Raw genomic sequence first — 22,663 nt, 5'->3', positions numbered from 1 at the left:
GCCCAGGTAGAGAGAAAAGAAAAATGCTTTAATCTTACCCACAGGTGTAGTTTGCCAAATTGCTATAAATCATAACCAACTTGAGGGGAAGGGCTTCCCTATATCTGGAGAACACAGATCAAAACCAGTAACATTCCAGACAAAACCCATAAACATTATAACCATATTCACCAGTTCACTCAGTAACCAAATCTTTTGTTAACTTTTAATGAAGCCATCAGGTTTTCCCTTAGGATGCTTTAATTTCTTACTCAGTTCCCCAGTATAATCTGAGATTTATCAGAGTGCAACGATAATTGCCTATAAATCACAGAAAGACTTCAAAGGTCACAGTTAAACATTTGATCACAATGTAATTGACAAAAGAAACTTAGTTATTGCTGTGACATACATTTTAAAATAACTACAATTATGACTGATAACATCTTATCAGAACATGCTAGACTTTTAGGAATTCCATGTAATTTAACATGCTAATTAAATATTTCTCTTTGAGGTGCCTCAGGGGACTTCTAAAGCAACTCAAAGTTAGCTGGAGGTCAAAAGAACTGTTAGAATCCATGAAAGGATATCAAAAACAAATACAAGTCACTTAAAGGCAAAGAAACTTAACATCTGTTATCAGGGACTGCTCAACATTGTAAGAAAACTTGTCTTCTTAACTGATAAAAGCCAAATACAAGTTTTGCACCAGATTACTTTTAAAATTCATTTACTCAATTAAATTTATTCTAAACTTAGCCAGTCTCAACAGTACACAAAACTCTTTTCTCAGGGTCCACTTCCCACAAATCTTCCATCACATTCTGCATCCATAGTAGCCTGTCCCCCATTTTTCCACCCTAAAACAACCAACTCCAAGACAGACTCACTTTCTTTTTCCTAAATGCAATACAGTTCCATTCCTCATACCTTCTTTTACTGAAAATATGCATCCTACTTTCCTTAAGAAACCATGAACTGTCTTCTGTATCAACACTCTGTAGATTGGTGAACATAAATACCAATAATTTCTAAAAAATATGTTCTTTCTCATAAAGAACATCTTAGGGTGGCACCGAACATATTCATCAATAGCCCTAAATACCCTTAATTTCTCTGCAAAGGGAAGCCAATGTTCAGTAATTAATGTTTCAGTATCTTATTTTATTTGGAAATGACCTACGTATTTAATAAACTTCCATCATTTAACTTAATTTAACAACTCTAAATTTTAAGTTACCAAATATCTGGGTAGATTATTCTTAAGTAGACATTCCTAAAATAGTTATTCCTAAAGAGTTCACCCAAAAGTACTTATCTCATTTGCATGTAATTTACCAATAAGAATTTCATCATATCAAGTTAATTATTAGTTTTTCTTTCTGCTGACAAACTCTGCAACAGGAGTAACATAAACTTATTGAACTTCAGTAAACCTAGGTACAATATATATTAATTAAATCAACTAACAAGACACCTTTTAACAGCAGATATCAATTCAGTACTGAATATTTCCCAGATCATGTGGGCTTGAAACTCATTTCAGCAAGTTTCCTAAATAATTATATTAAATTTGTAACCACTTTTAAGTCAATTAAATAGAGTTCATTTACAAACTAACCTCAGCAATATTATCCAAAGCAAAGGTACATACTAAGACATACATAAATCCATAAATCATTGTTTCATCTCAACCTATTTTCTCCAGAGTCTAAAGAATTCTGTGGTCACACAGTGTTCCTTATTCATAGGTTCATAGCTATAGGTGTACCAGTCTGTCAGAATGTTCCTTAAGGGGATATCAGATGGAACTGAAGAAGCACTTCACATATCTGATTGAAAAACACTCCCATGTGGACTGAGAACAAACCAGAACCCTCACCAGCAGGTGGAAGCCTTACACCCAAATCACACAGACAGCACAAAGCTCAGAGTGGTCAATTCCAAGTCCCACTAAGCCAGTGACCTTAATCCAAGTGGTGCCTTATAGGATAGGTGGGATTTCCAAAACAGAAAATCCCCAGACAGGAACTGAATTTTCCCCAGATGGAACCAAAAGTTTCTCAGAGGGACAAGGTCCAAGGGGTCTCAGACTATATGCCAGAGGATTTACCCAGGTTCTGGTAGCAGTGTTGCAACATCAGACACTATCTTTCTCCTTCCCCAAGATAATTCCTCAGAGTAGGAATTTCAGGCTGGCTGAGACAGGAGGAAGAAGGGCATGTCCTCAAGCCAAAGGTGGCCTTGGCAGCTGCAAGGATATTCCCTCTTCTGCTGCTCACTCCCGCCTCAGAGTTCTGACTACCAGGATCGGGTATGACCAGGACTTAGCCTTTCCAGGCAAGGGTCTCAGGTGATCTGCCCTCTAAAGGAATTCTCCTACTCTCCACTCCTTCAAAAGGGACTGGTGTGGAGAAAACCTTGGGGCATCCAGTCAAGCCAGGGGACCCTTCTGGAGCCATCCCTAAGTCAGCCCCATGTTGGGTGCCAAAATCTGAAGCCAAATCCAACCTCTGTACCCCTACACTGAATAAAATCTCAGAGACAGAGTTTTGGGTGATGTAGTAAAGAATAGCTTTATTCCTTTGCCAGGTAAAGGGGGCCACAGCAGGCTAATGCCCTCAAAACTGTGTCCCAACCCAGTGGGGATTGTGAGGGGTTTTATAGTCAAGGGGCAGGGTTGCTGATGAGGATCAGGTTGCATGTAGGACCCACATTACTTCAATCCAGAGATCATCTGGTGTCAGGTGATGATGGGCAAACTGTGACCTCTGGAATGAAGAGTGCTTCATCAAGTAGTTAACATCTTCCATTTGGTGGGGGCTTTAGATGTGCAAAAGAGCTCAGATATTGTTATGTGTATCTCTTGAGGGAGAACCAGGACCCTGCCCCAAGGCTGCACTATTGTTTTTCAGCTGCTCCTCCCTTGTCTCTGCATCCCCTTCCCTTCCTCATTAGCAAGTGTTTAAACCTGTCTGTTAGTACTCAGGGAAGGTCATGGAAGCTGAATGAAGCCTATTTCCTGTAATCAAAGAAATGGGGGACACAGAAAGGCTTTTGTGCCCAGGAGCCCCATAGGGTCCTGCTGGGTTTCATTTGTACATTGAAGGCAATTAAAAATAAATAAAACAACTACTATATTTAGGAACAAATAATCTGATAAATTAATTAAATTTTTGTGTTGTCTGTGGTCTTACTAAGAATAAAAATATTAGTTATAAATACAAATCATTTAAGAATTGAGGTATGTGTCATTTCTATAAAATTTCTATAAAATTGACTAAATACAGCAGTGATATATTAATGCTAACAATCATGGTTACTTTGAGTGATAAGGTATATTTCTACTGTAGCAATAATGAAGTCTAATTAGAAAATAAATAAAATGAAGCATTTATAGTATATTTTAACAAGCTAAAATCAAATTCAGCCAAAGAAGAGAAGGAAATAATGCCCAATTGATATCTACTAAATATCATTATCAAATAATCTATGTGTATAAATAAATACTTGTCTTAGAAAAGCTGCAACATAGCGTAATTTTACTTTTTTTGGTGTGGGCAATGCAGAAATAATTAAAGTCATCACTCATTTATTCTGCATTTCTAGACCCTTCTTTCTTTTACATTGGGGGAGGGAGGCAGCAAGGATCATCTCATCACAAATATATGTATTCATTTCACTGTTTGCAACTTTGGTGCCATATCTCATGTATATAATGTGCACTAATATTTTAATTAGTCACTTATGCTTAATAAAAAGGTGCGTTTCCTGATCTCAGCAGTGCACCAGAAATCTGCGATGTCTGAGCACACCACTACAGGAAGTGTATAACACAGGCCAGCTATCTGACCACAGAAACAAGATTTCAGTAACTCATATCAAATTCAAAAATGAGGTTTGACCTGAAACAGAGTAAGCCTAAGACTCTCAAATATGCTGGTATTTTATTGGAAAAGTAGTTAGAATATTTTCTATACAGTGTAATGCAGCAGATTAATTGAAAAACAGTAAAATCTGTGTTGACTGGCCATGCATTGCTTCAACAGTGGGTCTGTGACAAAGAGATATTCCTGGGTCCATTCAATACATTTTAATAGTAAAGGTGGACAGAGATAAATTGGACGAAATAGCAGAATCCTTCTAGATGACTACATTCTATGGAAGAATCCCAACTCTTTGCACAGTTAAATGAAATTGTTTCTTTAAATTAAATCAAGATAACTGCTGAGGGAGACCTTCAAGATGGTGGAGGAGTAAGACGTAGAGGTCACCTTCCTCCCCACAAATACATCAGAAATACATCTACCAGTGGAACAACTCCTACAGAACACCTACTGAAAGCGGGCAGAAGACCTCACACTTCCCTAAAGGCAAGAAACTTCCCACTTACCTGGGTAGGGCAAAAGAAAAAAGGAAAAACAAAGACAAAAGAGTAGGGACAGGACATGCACCTCAGGGAGGGAACTGTGAAGGAGGAAAAATTTCCACACACTAGGAAGCCCCTTTACTTGCAGACATGGGGGGTGGTGGTGGGGGAAGCTTCAGAGCCACGGAGGAGAGTGCAGCAACAGGGGTGCAGAGGGCAAAGCAGAGAGATTCCCACACAGAGGATGGGTGCCAACCAGCACTCACCAGCCTGACAGGCTTGTCTGCTCACCCTCCAGGGCGGGTGGGAGCTGGGAGCTGAGGCTCAGGCTTCCAAGGAAATATCCCAGGGTGAGGACTGGGGTTGGCTGCGTGAACACAGCCTGGAGGGGGCTAGTGCACCACAGCTGGCTGGGAGTGTGTCCAGGAAAAGTCTGGACCTGCCTAAGTGGCAAGAAACCATTGCTTCAGGGTGTGCGAGGAGAGGCGACTCAGAGCACCCCATAAATGAGCTCCAGAGATGGGTGCGAGCTGCGGCCATCAGTGCGGACACCAGAGACAGGCACAAAACGCTAAGGCTGTTGCTGCAGCCACCAAGAAGCCTGTGTGCAAGTACAGGTCACTATCTACACCTCCCCTCCCAGGAGTCTGTGCAGCCCCCCGCTGCCAGGGTCCCATGATCCAGGGACAACTTCCCCAGGAGAACACATGGTGTACCTCAGGCTGTTCCAACGTCATGCTGGCCTCTGCCACCGTAGGCTTGCCCTGCATTCCGTACCCGTTGCTCTCCACCAGCCTGAGTGAGCCAGAGACCCCTAACCACCTGCTACTTTAACTTAAACTTGTCTGAGTGAAGAGCCTGCACCCTCAGGTGACCTACACACACAGGTGGTGCCAAATCCAAAGCTGAACCCCAGGAGCTGTTTGAACAAAGAAGAAAAAGGGAAATTTCTCCCAGCAGGCTCAGGAGCAGTGGATTAAATCTCCACAATCAACTTGATGTACCCTGCATCTCTGAAATACTGTACAGACAATGAATCATCCCAAAATCAAGGCGGTTGACTTTGGGAGCAACTGTAGACTTGGGGTTTGTTTTCTGCCTCCAATTTGTTTCTGGTTTTATCTTTATCTTAGTTTAGTATTTAGAGTTTATTATCATTGGTAGATTTGTTTATTGATTTGGGTTCTCTCTTCCTTTTTTTAATATATAGATATATATATATTTTTTTCCTTTTTCTCTTTTTGTGAGTGTGTATATGTATGCTTCTTTGTGTGCTTTTCTCTGTATAGCTTTGCTTTTACCATTTGTCCTAGGGTTCTGTCTGTCCTTTTTTTTTTTTTTTTTAGTATAGTTTTTAGCACTTGTTATCATTAGTGGATTTTTTTTAGGTTTGGTTGCTCTCTTCTTTCCTTCTTTCTTTTCATTTATTACTTTTTAATTTTTTAATTTTTAATAATTTTTTAACTTTTTATTTTAATAACTTTACTTTATTTTAATCTTTCTTTCTTTCTTTCTTTCTTTCTTTCTTTCTTTCTTTTCTTCCTCCCTTTTCTTTGGAGCCATGAGGCTGACAGGGTTTTTGTGCTCTGGCTGGGTGTCAAGCCTGTGTCTCTGAGGTGGGAGAGCCGAGCTCAGGACATTGGTCCACCAGAGACCTCCAGGATCTACATAATATCAAACAGCAAAAGCTCTCCCAGAGATCTCCATCTCAGTGCTAAGACCCAGGTCCACTCAATGACCACCAAGCTACAGTGCTGCACACCCTTTGCCAAACAACTAGAAAGACAGGAACACAACCCCACCCATCAACAGAGAGACTGCCTAAAATCATAATAAGGTCACAGACACACCAAAGCACACCACAGGACACTTTCCTGCCCACCAGAAAGACAAGATCCAGCCTCATCCACCAGAACACAGGCACCAGTCCCCTCAAACAGGAAGACGACACAAGCCAATGAACCAACCTTAGCCACTGGGGGCAGATACCAAAAACAATGGGAAATACAAACCTGCAGCCTGCAAAAAGGAGACCCCAAACACAGTAAGTTAAACAAAACGAGAATGCAGAGAAACACACAGCAGATGAAGAAGCAAAGTAAACACCCACCAGACAAAACAAATGAAGACGAAATAGGCAGTCTACCTGAAAAAGAATTCAGAGTAATAATAGTAAAGATGATCAAAACTCTTGGAAATAGAATGGAGAAAACACAAGAAACGTTTAACAAAGACCTAGAAGAACTAAAGGGCAAACAAACAATGATGAACAACACAATAAATGAAATTTAAAATTCTTTAGAAGGAATCAATAGCAGAATAACTGAGGCAGAAGAATGGATAAGTGACCTGGAAGAGAAAACAGTGGAAATAACTACCACAGAGCAGAAGAAAAAAGAATGAAAAGAATTGAGGACAGTCTCAGAGATCCCTGGGACAACATGAAATGTACCAACATTCGAATTATAGGGGTCCCAGAAGAAAAGAAAAAGAAATAGACTGAGAAAATACTTGAAGAGATTATACTTGAAAACTTCCCTAATATGGGAAAGGAAATAGTCAATCAAGTCCAGGAAGTGCAGAGAGTCCCATACAGGATAAATCCAAGGAGAAACATGCCAAGACACATATTAATTAAACTATCAAAAATTAAATACAAAGAAAAAATACTAAAAGCAGGAAGGGAAAAACAGCAAATAACATACAAGGGAATCCAAATAAGGTGAACAGCTGATCTTTCAGCAGAAATTCTGCAAGCCAGAAGTGAGTGGCAGGACATATTTAAAGTGAAGAAAGGGAAAAACCTAGAACCAAGATTACTGTACCCAGCAAGGATCTCATTGAGACTCAACAGAGAATTTAAAACCTTTAGAGATAAGCAAAAGCTAAGAGAATTCAGCACAACCAAACCAACTTTACAACACATGTTAAAGGAACTTCTCTAGGCAGGAAGCACAAGACAAAGAAAAGACCTATAATAACAAACCCACAACAATTAAGAAAATGAAAATAGGAACATACATATCAATAATTACCTTAAATGTAAATGTATTAAATGCTCCAACCAAAAGAGATAGACTGGCTGAATGGATACAAAAACAAGACCCGTATATATACTGTCTACAACAGACCCACTTCAGACCTAGAGACACATACAGACTGAAAGTGAGAGGATGGAAAAAGATATACCATGCAAATGGAAATCAAAAGAAAGCTGGAGTAGCAGTTCTCATATCAGAAAAAATAGACTTTAAAATAAAGACTATTACCAGAGACCAAGAAGGACACTACATAATGATCAAGGGATCAATCCAAGAAGAAGATATAACAATTGGAAATATTTATGCACCCAACTTAGGAGCACCTAAATACCTATGGCAAATGCTAACAGCCATAGAAGGGGAAATCGACAGTAACACAATTATAGTAGGGAACTTTAACACCCCACTTTCACCAGTGGACAGATCACCTAAAATGAAAATAAATAAGGAAAAACAAGCTTTAAATGATACAGTAAACTAGATGGCCTTAATTGATATTAATAGGACACTCCATCCAAAAACAGCAGAATACACTTTCTTCTCAAGTGCGCATGGAACATTCTCCAGGATAGATCATATCTTGGGTCACAAATCAAGCCTTGGTAAATTTAAGACAATTGAAATCGTATCAAGTATCTTTTGTTACCACAACGCTATGAGACTAGATATCAATTACAGGAAAAATCTGTAAAAAAGACAAACACATGGAGGCTAAACAATATGCTACTAAATAACCAAGCGATCACTGAGGAAATCAAAAAATACCTAGAAACAAATGACAATGAAAACATGATGACCCAAAACCTATGGATGTAGCCAAACAGTTCTAAGAGGGAGGTTACAGCAATATAATCCTACCTCAAGAAACAAGAAGCATCTCAAATAAACAACCTAACCTTACACCTAAAGCAATTAGAGAAAGAAGAACAAAAAACCCAAAATTATCAGAAGGAAAGACATCATAAAGTTCAGATCAGAAATAAATGAAAAAGAATGAAGAAAACAGTAGCAAAGATCAATAAAGCTAAAAGCTGGTTCTTTGAGAAGATAAACAAAATTGATAAACCATTAGTCAGACTCATCAAGAAAAAAAGAGAGAAGACTCAAATCAGTAGAATCAGAAATGAAAAAGAGAAGTAACAACTGACACTGCACAAATACAAAGGATCATGAGAGATTACTACAAGCAACCATATGCCAGTAAAATGGACAACCTGGAGAAATGGACAAATTCTTAGAAAAGCACAACCTTCCGAGACTAAACCAGGAAAAAATAGAAAATATGAACAGACCAATCACAAGCACTGAAGTTGATACTGTGATTAAAAATCTTCTAACATACAAAAGCCCAGGACCAGATGGCTTCACAGGCGAATACTATCAAACATTTAGAGAAGAGCTAACACCTATCCTTCTCAAACTCTTCCAAAATATAGCAGAGGGAGGAACACACCCAAACTCATACTACGAGGCCACCATCACCCTGATACCAAAACCAGACAAAGATGTCACAAAGAAAGAGACTACAGCCCAATATCACTAATGAACATAAATGCAAAAATCCTCAGCAAAATACAAGCAAACAGAATCCAACATCACATTAAAAGGATCATACACCATGATCAAGTGGGGTTTATCTCAGGAATGCAAGGATTCTTCAATATATGCAAAACAATGGGATAAACCATATTAACAAATTGAAGGAGAGAAACCATATGATCATCTCAATAGATGCAGAATAAGCTTTTGACAAAATTCAACACAAATTTATGATAAAAACCCTCCAGAAAGTAGGCATAGATGGAACTTACATCAACATAATAAAGGCCATATATGACAAACCCACAGCCAACATCATTCTCAATAGTGAAATACTGAAACTATTTACTCTAAGATCAAGAACAAGTAAAGGTTGTCCACTCTCATAACTATTAGTCAACATAGTTTTGGAAGTTCTAGTCACAGCAATCAGAGAAGAAAAATAAATAAAAGACATTCAAATCAGAAAAGAAGAAGTAAAGCTGTCACTGTTTGCAGATGACAGGATACTATACATAGAGAATCCTAAAAATGATACCAGAAAACTACTAGAGCTAATAAATGAATTTGTAAAGTAGCAGGATACGAAATTAATGCACAGAAATCTCCTGCATTCCTATACCCTAATGATGAAAAATCTGAAAGAGAAATTAAGCAAACACTCCCATTTACCATTGCAACCAAGAGAATAAAATACCTAGGAATAAACCTACCTAAGGACACAAAAGACCTGTATGCAGAAAACTATAAGACACTGATGAAAGAAATTTAAGATGATACAAACAGATGGAGAGAATTACCATGTTCTTAGATTGGAAGAATCAACATTGTGAAAATGACTATACTACCCAAAGCAATCTACAGATTCAATGCCATCCCTATGAAACTACCAATGACATTTTTCACAGAACTCGAACAAAAAATTTTACAATTTGTATGGAAACACAAAAGACCATGAATACCAAAACAATCTTCAGAAAGAAAAATGGATCTGGAGGAATCAGGCTCCCAGACATCAGACTATACTACACAACTACAGTAATCAAGACAGTATGGTACTGGCACAAAAACAGACAGGTAGATCAATGGAACAGGATAGAAAGCCCAGAGATAAACCCACACACATATAGTCACCTTATTTTTGATAAAGGAGGCAAGTATATACAATGGAGAAAAGACAGTGTCTTCAATAAGTGGTGCTGGGATAACTGGATAGCTACATGTAAAGGAATGAAATTAGAACACTCCCTAACACCATACACAAAAATAAACTCAAAATGGATTAAAGACCTAAATGTAAGGCCAGACACTATCAAACTCTTAGAGGAAAACACAGGCAGAACACTCTGTGACATCAATCACAGCAAGATCATTTTTGATCCACCTCCTAGAGGAATGGAAATAAAAACAAAAATAAATAAATGGGACCTAATGAAACTTAAAAGCTTTTGCACAGCAAAGGAAACCATTAACCAGACAAAAAGACAACTCTCAGAATGGGAGAAAATATTTGCAAATGAAGCAACTGACAAAGGATTAATCTCCAAAATCTACAAGCAGCTCATGCAGCTCAATATCAAAAACACAAACAACCCAATCCAAAAATGAGCAGAAGACCTAAATAGACATTTCTCCAAAGAAGATATACAGATTGCCTACAAACACATGTAAGGATGCTCAATGTCACTAATCATTAGAGAAATGCAAATGAAAACTACAATAAAGTATCACCTCACATTGGTCAGAATGTCCAGCATCAAAAATTCTACAAACAATAAATTCTGGAGAGGGTGTGGAGAAAAGGGAACCCTCTTGCACTGTTGGTGGGAATGTAAATTGATACAGCCACTCTGGAAAACAGTATGGAGATTCCTTAAAAAACTAAAAATAGAACTACCATACGACCTAGCAATCCCACTACTGGGCATATATCCTGAGCAACATAATTCAGAAAGAGTCATGTACCACAATGTTCATTGCAGCTCCATTTACAATAGCCAGGAGATGTAAGCAACCTAAGTGTTCACTGACAGATGAACGGATAAAGAAGATGTGGCACATATATACAATGGAATATTACTCAGCCATAAAAAGAAACGAAACTGAATTATTTGTAGTGAGGTGGATAGACCTATAGACTGTCATACAGAGTGAAGTAAGTCAGAAAGAGAAAAGCAAATACCGTATGCTAACACATATAAATGGAGACAAAAAAAAAAGTTTCTGAAGAACATAAGAGCAAGACAAGAATAAAGATGCATATGTAGAGAATGGACTTGAGGACACGGGAAGTGGGAATGGTAAGCTGGGACAAAGTGAGAGTGGCATGGACATATATACACTACCAAATGTAAAATAGATAGCTAGTGGGAAGCAGCCGCATAGCACAGGGAGGTCAGCTCGGTGCTTTGTGACCACCTAGAGGGGTGGCATAGGGAGGGTGGGAGGGAGATGCAAGAGGGAGGAGATATGGGGATATATGTATACGTATAGCTGATTCACTTTGTTATAAAGCAGAAACTAACACATCATTGTAAAGCAATTATACTCCAATAAAGTTGTTTAAAAAAAAAGAAAGATCAACTGCTGATCTGTTTAATTTAGATTCAGATCGTCTGGAATCTTTTCCTCAAAACAAGGTGCTTGGTGTCAAATTAGGAAATTTCAGTGACTCTTTTGGTCTTTGCAAACCAAGCCAAAATTAGATTTTGAAGCTCGCATGGCATTTAAAAATCTCAATTATCCAATATTCATAAAGTCCATTTTAAAAAAAAATTAAGATGGATGGATGATAATATGCTAATTCTTCTCTAGTGGTGGAATAATTACCCATTTTTTTGTATTCAAGTTCTTAGAATCAGAGATGCTAAGGAACTAGAGTCACAATCTTGATGTATTATAAATAAAAATTAGAATGCTTCTACTGATTTTTCTTAATTTCAATCTATCCTCTTCCAACTAAAATCAGAAAAATCATTACTTCATTTCAATATTACCAATTTACTGTACCCTTTTTTATCCATTAGGATCTTGATTTTGAGTAATTTCATATGCATCACACACCAATATGCTGTTTTTTAAATTATTTAATATTATGGCATGTTTTTAGGAGAAGGCATCTAACTGTTAATTATTAAAGTTCTGAGTAAATATTTATATATATGTAAAAGTAAATCTCAAAAATTTTGGTTAAGTTAGAATGTGTTTTATTAAAAGATGCTTAATAATTACTTCACATGAGCAGTGTCCTCTCTCATACAACCCGATCTCTCTTCCACCACTGGACACAACCACTTACAAAAATGAGATGGTTAGTTATTTTGGAGAGGTTAATATCTCAGATCAAGTCGTGTGGTTTTGCACAAACCTCTTAACCCGTCGAAGTTTTATTACCTTATATTTAAAATAAGAATAGGAAAATTTGGCCTGTTTTCTTCATAGAGCTGTTGTGATAATTAAATCAATATTATCTTAAATTTTTTAAAGTAGCAATGCATATAAAGGTAGATAGATATGCATATGTATGTATGTACATATAATGTCATACACAATATTAGCATTTTACAAATAAATCAATATAATTTCCATATATCATAAATAGTACATAAGAAATATGATTAGAAAAATATGGAGGCAAATTGATATTTATTCATTTAGTTGTATTTGCTAAATGCCTCCCATCTATTTTGGATCAATATACTAGATTGATCCAAAGATTAAAAAGTTAAGCCTTTTCCTACGAGGGCTCCAATTTTTGCTACAAGAGAGGTAAAGCCTGACTGTTCTTTCCCAAAACATTTCTTGAACATCTTCAAACCAGGATGCTGCACTTGATGACAGTTTTTCTTTATGTGGCAGCTAGCAATGCACTTAGCTCAGTGGACTATTTGGCATTCACTGAATATGTTTTAGCCGTAAATTGTCATAAGGCCACTTTCTTTTGAACCTGTTTCATTTAGTCACAGGCTCTCATTTCTAGTCTCATTTTCAGGTAAAAGTGTTTCCTTGAAGGATATAATTAACTGGTAGATTTAGAAATGGAAAACTATGTGGATTTGGTAAGTCATTTGGATATTACTAAAAATACAAAAACACCTTGGACTTAAATCCTGAAAGAATTAATTAATGGTCTTCTCCTACTTCTGAGCAATCAAATCAACTCATGACCAAGTTTTACTTATTAGTAGTTAATGTTTATGATGCCCTATTTTAGATATCTCCCTAATAATCTCAGCACAAGAAACAAACAATTCTTATTGAGAAAACATATGCTTCCAACAGGGTCTATTGTTTTACTCATAGTATGGTATACCAAACTACAGATTTCTTAAAATATAGGTTGAAAGACAGTATCTCTCAAACATCAATATGTTTGAGAGCAATGTGATAAAACTATTTTGTCATACCCTTGAATTATAGATTTAGTAGTCCTATTTTTTAAATATCTCTGAACAATTCTAAAGCTCCATGTATGTAATTTGTAATTTTCTAAAAGCACAAACTGGTACAAATTTTTGTTCTTTACTCAACATTGGACATGTAGAAATTTTCTTGAAGTGGTAAAAAAAGAAACTCTGCTGGTGGAAGTGAAGGGAAAATGCAATGGTCCACAAGAGTGACTGTTCTGAGACAGATAACAGACATTTCAGACACATGCAATAGCTAAGTATTCTGTATTTGCTGTAGAAGCAAAGCATGTTTTTAATTTCTAAAGTTATTGCCTTATGTGATAAATTGCACATGATTGTGACTTATGAGAATTTTCAGATGTCAAGACACTCCATTCTTTAAGGTTATAAGGGGTGAGTTATCTTTTGTTTTTCATGTTGCTACCTGTTTTGTCATAGCACTTCTAATGGGTCTTTCTCAGCCTTTCAGCTACATTTCTTTCTAAATCTATTTTTTCCTTATTCTCATGTTCACTTTCATTTTGGTAACCTATTATTAAGTTTAATAAAATATAAATACATTATACATTTAAATGGTATATATCCTCTATATAGGACAAGACATAGTAAAGGAAAACTACATTTTATTTTTGCAGTCACACAGATTGAGACAAATCAATACAATAGAGCATGCTGTTAGTAAACAAGTAAGTGACCATGACTATTTTTCTAGACATATATTTTTCCAGTTTGTTTTCATTTTTCATTGAAGTTTTATGTCAACCTCCATGAAGGCTACATTCTATACTTAGATACACATAACTTCCATTTAATCAATGGTAAGATGTGCAGATAAATATAGTCAGGCACAACCTATAGTCAAGGTTATTATGCAAGACACATTTTCTAGATTATTCAGGAAAAATAGATATTCTGAATATTTTGGCTTATGCATATAGAGGTATTCAGAAATTTATCATCAGACTTCAAATTTAATACTGATCTTGGCAGTATTCATAGTAAAAGGGTTTATTCTAATTCCTTTTTACTAGTTTGATGAATGAACTACATATTTGCATTTTGGTTTCCTCTAAAATTTAGTTTACTACATAAAATGTGATCAAAGTCAGAAGGGACAGTAGAGTGTAGGAGTTGAGGATGAAGTCTCTGGGTTTAGAGTCCAAGCCACTGGCCAGTGTGACCTTGGGTGGGTTACTTTGCCTCTCAGGCTCAGTGTCCTCATTCAGAAAATGAGAATGCCCTAGAACTCATGTCATAGGGCTGTTGAGAAAATATATGAAGTAAATACTAAAGATACAGTGTTTGACGTGTATTATGTATCCATTCCACTTTTGCAAATACCTCTTTATTCACATTATTCTTACTATTTATTACTAGTTATACAAACATGGCTAGTCTTTTGTTTTTTGCTGTATTTCAATGTGAGCAATATATGTGCAACATTATTATAAGATTCTTGTGTATAAACATGTAATACATGTTATGAAGATACCCAATACATGCTTCCTTATGACTATAATGATGAGCATTTTTAAAACTGTGCTCTAAAGCCTACATTATCTGGTTTCAGTAAAGAATATTTTTAAAATGTCTAAGCTGCAAATTGATTTCAGTAATATGAATGTATTTATGGATTAAACTAGCTTCTATTTACACATTTGATACATACCATGAAGATACTTTAAAGTTAAAATTTTTAGTCAAGGAAAAATACCTTGGGAAAGAATATTAACTAAATTTGGGGAAGATATACGTATGATTTTTCTTTACATGCCTCACAGTTCTATGACTATGTACTATTATTATTATTATTTTTTACCCATTTTACCTACAAGAAAACTGAAACTCAAAAAGTGAAAGTAAGTTTGCTTACACTCTAGAGCATGTGCTGTGGGTTAACATTTCATAGTGTAACAATACAACTTTAATTCTCCACACAAATCAGCCTTATGGAAATGGGTCACTTTTTCACAAAAGAACAAAATTCATCTCACCTCTGAAAATTAAAATGGCACTTCTGGGGCTTCCCTGGTGGCGCAGTGGTTGAGAGTCTGCCTGCCAGTGCAGGGGACACGGGTTCGAGCCCTGGTCTGGGAAGATCCCACATGCCGCGGAGCGACTGGGCCCGTGAGCCACAACTGCTGAGCCTGCGTGTCTGGAGCCTGTGCTCCGCAACAGGAGAGGCCGCGATAGTGAGAGGCCTGTGCACGGCGATGAGGAGTGGCCCCCACCTGCCACAACTGGAGAAAGCCCTCGCACAGAAACGGAGACCCAACACAGCCATAAATAAGTAAATTAAAAAAAAAAAAAATGGCACTTCTGGATAAAGCAGAATCTCACTGCAAATGAATAAATAAGTAACAAGCAGTTGAGGAATGGAGGAAGGAGAGAAGGGAAAGAAGTTGAAAAAAATCAGAAGGAATACAAACCAACGTATTAACAGAGTTATCTCTGAAGAGTAGGATTATAGAATTTTGATTTTTACATTACATATTTACATTATACAGTATAATTTTTTAACCCTGAATATGGATTAATTTTGTAACTTAAAAAAGGAGACAGTATTTTAAAAAAAAGAACCCCTTCTGGGCTTCCCTGGTGGCGCAGTGGTTGGGAGTCTGCCTGCCAATGCAGGGGACACAGGTTCGAGCCCTGGTCTGGGAGGATCCCACGTGCCGCGGAGCAGCTGGGCCCGTGAGCCACAATTACTGAGCCTGCGCGTCTGGAGCCTGTGCTCTGCAACAAGAGGGGCAGCGATAGTGAGAGGCCCGCGCACCGCGATGAAGAGTGGCCCCCGCTTGCCGCAACTAGAGAAAGCCCTCGCACAGAAACGAAGACCCAACACAGCCATAAATAAATAAATAAACAAATACTTTAAAAAAAAGTAAAAGTCTATAAAAAAAATTAAAAAGAAAAAAAAGAACCCCTTCCCCCAAATTACCAATTCACTGGCAATTCTGCCATATTGTAAGACAACCATTATTTGTACCTGAATGATTTACTCACAAGAAATGAAGAAAGGTTTTTAAGAAGTTAAACCAATTTGTACTTTGTTTGAGGTTATCAGTAATTAAAGGGTTTCATAGAAGTTTACCTGATGGATTACTTATTTTAAAAACTATTGCCTTAAAAGAAGGCAACATACCTAATATTTGTTCTAAATAAGTATTGGCCAATAAATACATTTATATTCTTAAACCTCCAAGAAGAAAGTGGAAAGAAACAGTTTAAAAATTCAGCATTAATTCCATTATGAAGATTATCTTTATGCAACATGTAATTATAATCTTCCCTGCTTAAGGACATTTAAAACTGGCTTCCTTCCAGTCATAGACACTATGAACTGATCTTTGTGAATTCCATTAAGAGGATTATTTATTTATTATTTTAAGGTTTATATTTTGGAATAGAGAACTTAGACTAATTTAAGACATTTTCTTACCTATTGCATCGCCTTATACATTACAGCTAAGAAATCAAGATTTTGTGACCAGTAGGTTATACATAAATGTTATTATTTTTCTGTTTTAATTAAATGTGATTTTGTTTTCTTTTCATACTTTATGGTTTACAATGAGCATGCATTGGTTTAATAATTAACACAACATTTTTTAATGTGGGGGCCCTGTTGTATAGATTGGACAGCACTCCCTTCCTTAGAGTCATCAATTAATTGTTTTTCTCTTTGTCTTCTCACATCCCATGTACCGTTGGGAAAATGACAGAGACTTTGAGAAGGAAGGGGTGAGATGATATCAGAAAAGGTTGAAAAATGTCCTGATGTCAAAAAAGGCAGGCTGTAAGGTCAGAATACAGGAAATGTGGTGCCCCTTTGTGAGGGCAGACAGAGACTGAGACAGGAGGGAGGGAACATTTTCCTGCTGGTGGAAGTCATCCTGAGAGGCATCAAGGTGACAGGAAACCTGTGTGTAGTGGTGACATTTGCTTCCAGAGAGGTTCTAAGAGGAGGATCCAAGAGTCTCCAAATTTCTCTTGGAAATAGATCATTCTCTATATCCCACTGTGAAGTATAAAATATGGTGAAACAGAAACTTGAATAAAATAAGTGTTTAGCAGTTTGTTACCAATTTTTAAGATGGCTCGTTCTGTACTTGTTTTTGGTAAAGGCCGAGAAGCTAGCTGTTGTTAAGGCATCCAGTGGTGTATGACTCAGACAACTTCCTCTCCTATTTTCTCAATTTCTCTCACAGTAAAGTGTAAGAGACTGAGATATAAAACAGCATATCAAGCAGAGTGACCTTATTACCCACTGTAAATAATCTTTTGAGTACCAATTAATCAATTCTAAGTAAAGAGACTAGAAAATTAATCTTCATGATGGATATTGAAGACCCGTGCCTGCCAGTCAACAAGAACAACTATCTTACTGTTAACTCAGATATTTTAATAGAAAACTAGAATGTCCAGGCAAATGCCACACATTATATTGACAACAGGAAATGCTTTGTTTTAAAATATTTAACATTGAGTGATAGCTTCACTCTGTGTTCTTAACACATGACTGCATGGTTTATACAAAGATGTTTCTGATTTGAATTGACTCTCTCATACTTTAAAGCAGAGTTCTGATTTACAGACTGAAGAATAAAAGCATGAAATTTCTTTTATGCTTATTTAACCACGTGAGGGTTTTTTTAATGTTAAAATATAACTTAGATTATAAATGAATCCATTTGTTCTACAAAAGACTGTAGCATTCACCTCTATTTTCTATGATGGAACTTTTGACAGAATGACAAATTTGAGGAAAGATCAAAGTAGATGAACTTCAAACTAAAATATTTTATCTTTTTTTTTATTTTTTTAGTTAAGATTCATCAAGTTGCTACAGAACAGAAATTATGTTACGGCTACCTGAGATTTTAGATTCACTTTTTTTTTTTAAATACATCTTTATTGGAGTATAATTGCTTCACAGTGCTATGTTAATTTCTGTTGTACAACAAAGTGAATCAGCCACATGCATTCATATATCCCCATATCCCCTCCCTCTTGAGCCTCCCTCCCACCCTCCCTATCCCACCCCTCTAGGTTGTTGCAAAGCACCGAGCTGATCTCCCTGTGCTATGAGTCAAATTCATTAAAAGTTGGAAATCATGATAGCATTTTGGAAAATGTATGGGTTATAAAATTTTGTTTTAAACATTGGTTTTCCTATATACTAGTAGTGTGACATTAGCTAAGCCTCTGAACTTCAACTTCTTCTTCTGTAAAACAGGGTTAACTGTGCTTCCTTTGAAAGCTTATTGTAAGGATTACAGGGGTTTCATGTATGTCTTTATGTGAAAATTCTAGTACCTTGCCTGGTATGTATGCTCAGAAAACTGATGGCTTCATTATTATTATTGTTGTTATTATTCTTTGGCCTCATACAGAACACAAATAATGTAATCAGTTTTGTAAATTACCATTCAATTGGATATTTGCAATTATTCACTGCATAATTTTTTGCAGTAAAAATTAAACCTTTCAATGGAAACTGCAGGAGTGGCAAACAGATGAAGTTTTCAGTTAACAGTTTTTTGATATTGAAAAAATACTTGATATTCAACCAACTTGACAGATTACTGATCACTCTTTTCTATTCCCTTTAAAACCCCCAAAAGTAGACAAACTTCTATATTATATTAGCCAAGAGACAAAGAGATAAAGAAAATGCTATATAATTAAATGGTTACATTTTTAAGAGACATTTGTGGTTTCAAAGTACAAGCCTATATACTTTTAAGTGAAAAACTAAAGAAACAAATGTAATATTTTAATAATATAGTTTAAAAAGCAATTTCCTTTAAAGGAATTCATGAAAACCTTTAACATGTCATTCTGTGACAAATTTATTTAAAAACTGTTAGTGCTTCAATTGTTATTAAGCTAAATGGCCTTAGTTCCATTAATATACTGAAAGTGAAAATCATCTAAATATTAAAAATAAGACCTAAAAGTACTTAAAAGTACTATTTGGTCTCGTAAATGGCATCAAACTGATTCTGATTTAATCATACTGGAGTGTAGTAAAACTTTTTTGGACATATATAAGCAGGTATAAAGACTTTCTTACTCATTAATGTCTACTGTCCAAACTAGCAACCTTTGTTGAGTTCCCTGTTGTCATAGGATCATTATAGTATACCAAGAGCTACAGCATTATCTGAAAGAATGTCTGGAGTATGCACACGAATAACGTCAACTATAATTTAAAAACCTTATACCATGTAACTTGCACAGATGAATGTCAGACATGAGAATAACTATACAGACACTGGCTCTAGAACTGGCATGGTACCTGTTTCTGCCATCTTTGGGAGCCAGCATTTTGAAATTAGTTAGAGGGGACATGATTTCATGAAGGGATCCAATGGGACCAGTGTCACTGACAAGAGAAGAAAGCTCCCTCCAGCTGGGCAAATGTTCACTGTTGGGGCCACACTGAACAGTTTTCATCCTATCAAAGGTTTCTGCTGAGAGGCCACTAACTTAGGGAAATTCTCATTCCCTGTTGCTAGAGAAACCTACTGTATTCACTTCTGATTATTTTATGAGTTGGGAAAGTTATGTAATAAATGACTGCAATGTATACATAATTATATTTTTCTATACCTCAACTTGATTTCAATCTCAAGTTCCCATACTGCCAGTGGAGAAAAATTATCTCAACCAGTTCAGATTAATTTTGGTCACGGGTTCCCTTGTCAACTCAGGAATTTATTTTCCTCCTCTCTTTTTTTCTGGGTTGGATTTAAATTTGGAGGTGTTTGTAGCAGGGAGCAGCTGATCTTCTCACCTCTCCACATATACATCTGCATTCTGGTCAGTGTTGGTCCAAGCTGATGCTACTGCTCCTTTCCCTGCCTTCCTGCAGAGGTGACTGTGAGTGGCTCTCTGCCACATCTACTCCACTCGTGCCAGCATGGGAAAACATTCTATAGAAGCATTTTTCTACAGGATTGCACCTAGAACACACTGAGGTGGGGGAATTCAGTGAGGCCTCCCCAGGCTCCACTTTAGACAAATATTCCCTCTGTGTTCTAAACCTATGGGAGGCTCTTATTGGATAATCGATTTAGTGTACAGACTCAGACTCAAGACCACACTAATGTCTTACACTAATATCTTAGATATTGTTACCTCTTGAGCTTTCTTCTCAGCCTGAACAATGTTTATCTTGTATGGAGGCACGTGGACAGGAGTCTTTATTTATTGATTTTTGGATAGGAGTCTTTTAAATCTACTGTTTTATGTCCTACTCAGAACCTGCTCAAAATACAAGCTTTTGAAACTCAAAATCCCCTTTCTCACAAATCGTTGTTATTGAACTTCAAAAACTCTTAATTTAAACTCAATAGCCAATAATTTTCTCTTCTCTTATTCAGCACTGGTGTTTCTGCTGTGATAGCCCTGCCCTGAGTTAATGCATTGAAAGATCAAGTCTGAATGGTGAGAGACCCATAGGTTATAAAGCAACAATAACAGCAATGATAAAATAATTACAATGGACACAAAAACATATAGATTAATATATCAAAATAGTAACAAACTGCGACTGATTTCTCTGTCATTGCTATACAAGATCAAGCTTATTGTTTAAAAAGGATCAAAGGAGAATAGTAAGCAGGATACCTGGATTACAAGTTCTTTCTCCCCTTGGAGCCTGCTTCCTGAACTGTCTGGACTCCAAGACCTGACTCAGCCTGTTCTCTTCCCCAGGCAGCCCTCCCCTCCACCTCCATGCATAGGCTGCCCCTCTCAGTCCATGGTTCCCTCAGTCTCTGGCCTCCCTCTAGTCATGAGGAATATCCAGGCTCTCTCATCTCTCTCCTATGGCATTTGTTTAACTCTACACTGTATCAGGGATATCTGTGTAGTGATAAGAGGACCAAACCTAGAAGGAGAAAACTTGGATTTTATCTCTGTTTCAAACATCGTGGCAAGACCATTTCAATTCTCAAGCCTGTCTGTGGATCTCATAACTGCCCTTGCATTGTTTTCAGTCTGAGGTTTATTGGCTAAAGTTTTCAACTCCTTGTGTATAGAAATCAAGTCTCAATTTCCAATAGTGCTTTGTACTTAGTAAATATTTGCTGAATCAAATAGAATGGCAGATGAGAAACAAAGAATTTACTGATAAATCTAATGGGATAAATGGGGAAAATAATGGTAAGTTTATTTTAGTTGACTAAGTAAATATCATCTTACTGACAGAGGGTAGGCAAGGGGTTGGTTATGGGGCTCCCTTTCCCATCCCCTCCATCTCAGTCAACAATTGTGATTTCCTTTTCTTATGTCTGCAGAATAAAAGTTTTGACTCTTTCTCTGCACAATTAAGAAGAGGTAATATATAGTAGTAATATAGGTAATATAGTAGTTCATTGCAAGGAAAAGGGCTGCAGATTAACTATGAATTCACCTTTCTGAATAAGCTCAGAAAGCCTTGCCAGGTAAACACCAAGTTAGATCACTTTCTTTAAAAGAAGATACAAATAACTCAGTTTCTAGACAACAATCTAAACCTTTTTAGTATTTCAACAAGTGGCATTTGGTGTTTTAGCTTACTACATAGCTTCATGTTGCTAAAGATTATCTATCTATGTCAAGATAAAAATAAACTTACCTCTCTCATTCTTAGCCCATCACACCTGCTATTCAATTATGTGCTCTTTGCTTGTGGGTACCTGAAATAGTAAGAAAGAATAGAAAACAAATTAAATATAACTCAATAGCATTTTGTGAAAGGCAAATATTACAAATTTAATAGATGACAGACACACACTTCATAAAACTATTAGCATGCAACTCCAGCTGCAAAAACTGAACAACAATATGCCTAAACTGGTTAGCAGCAAAAAAGTAAACCAATTACATTGACAAAAGCCACCATAAACAAAAAAACTGTATTTAAAAGATGAACAGTTTTGGCATTCATCCCTACCATCGAGTTTTTCACTTTCTTTTTTCCATCAAAATTTAGCTCACGTTTGATGTTAGCAAGAATTGCATTACTATTATTGCTAATTTTAGTTCTGTTTATTACCTTGAGGGTTATATATTGTAAAATAATTTTGGTGCCTCTAGTTAATGTTAATTAGTTCTTTTAATAACCTATAGACCTATTTGTTATGTTTTTGTAGGTTTACTTTTTTAACTATCAGGAACTTAATAACTGAGAATATTTAACATTACTGTTGCATAGGCAAAATTACAGAGTTACTATTAGTGTTACCTGTTTAACGTTTAGTCATCCTTTGAGTCCTGCGACATATTTCCTTAACAATCATCAGCCATCAAGTCTGATAGTCTCAAAAGAA

Source organism: Balaenoptera ricei, chromosome 11, assembly GCF_028023285.1.
Source record: "Balaenoptera ricei isolate mBalRic1 chromosome 11, mBalRic1.hap2, whole genome shotgun sequence".
Lineage (NCBI taxonomy): Eukaryota > Metazoa > Chordata > Mammalia > Artiodactyla > Balaenopteridae > Balaenoptera > Balaenoptera ricei.
Note: the sequence above shows the minus strand (reverse complement) of the source record.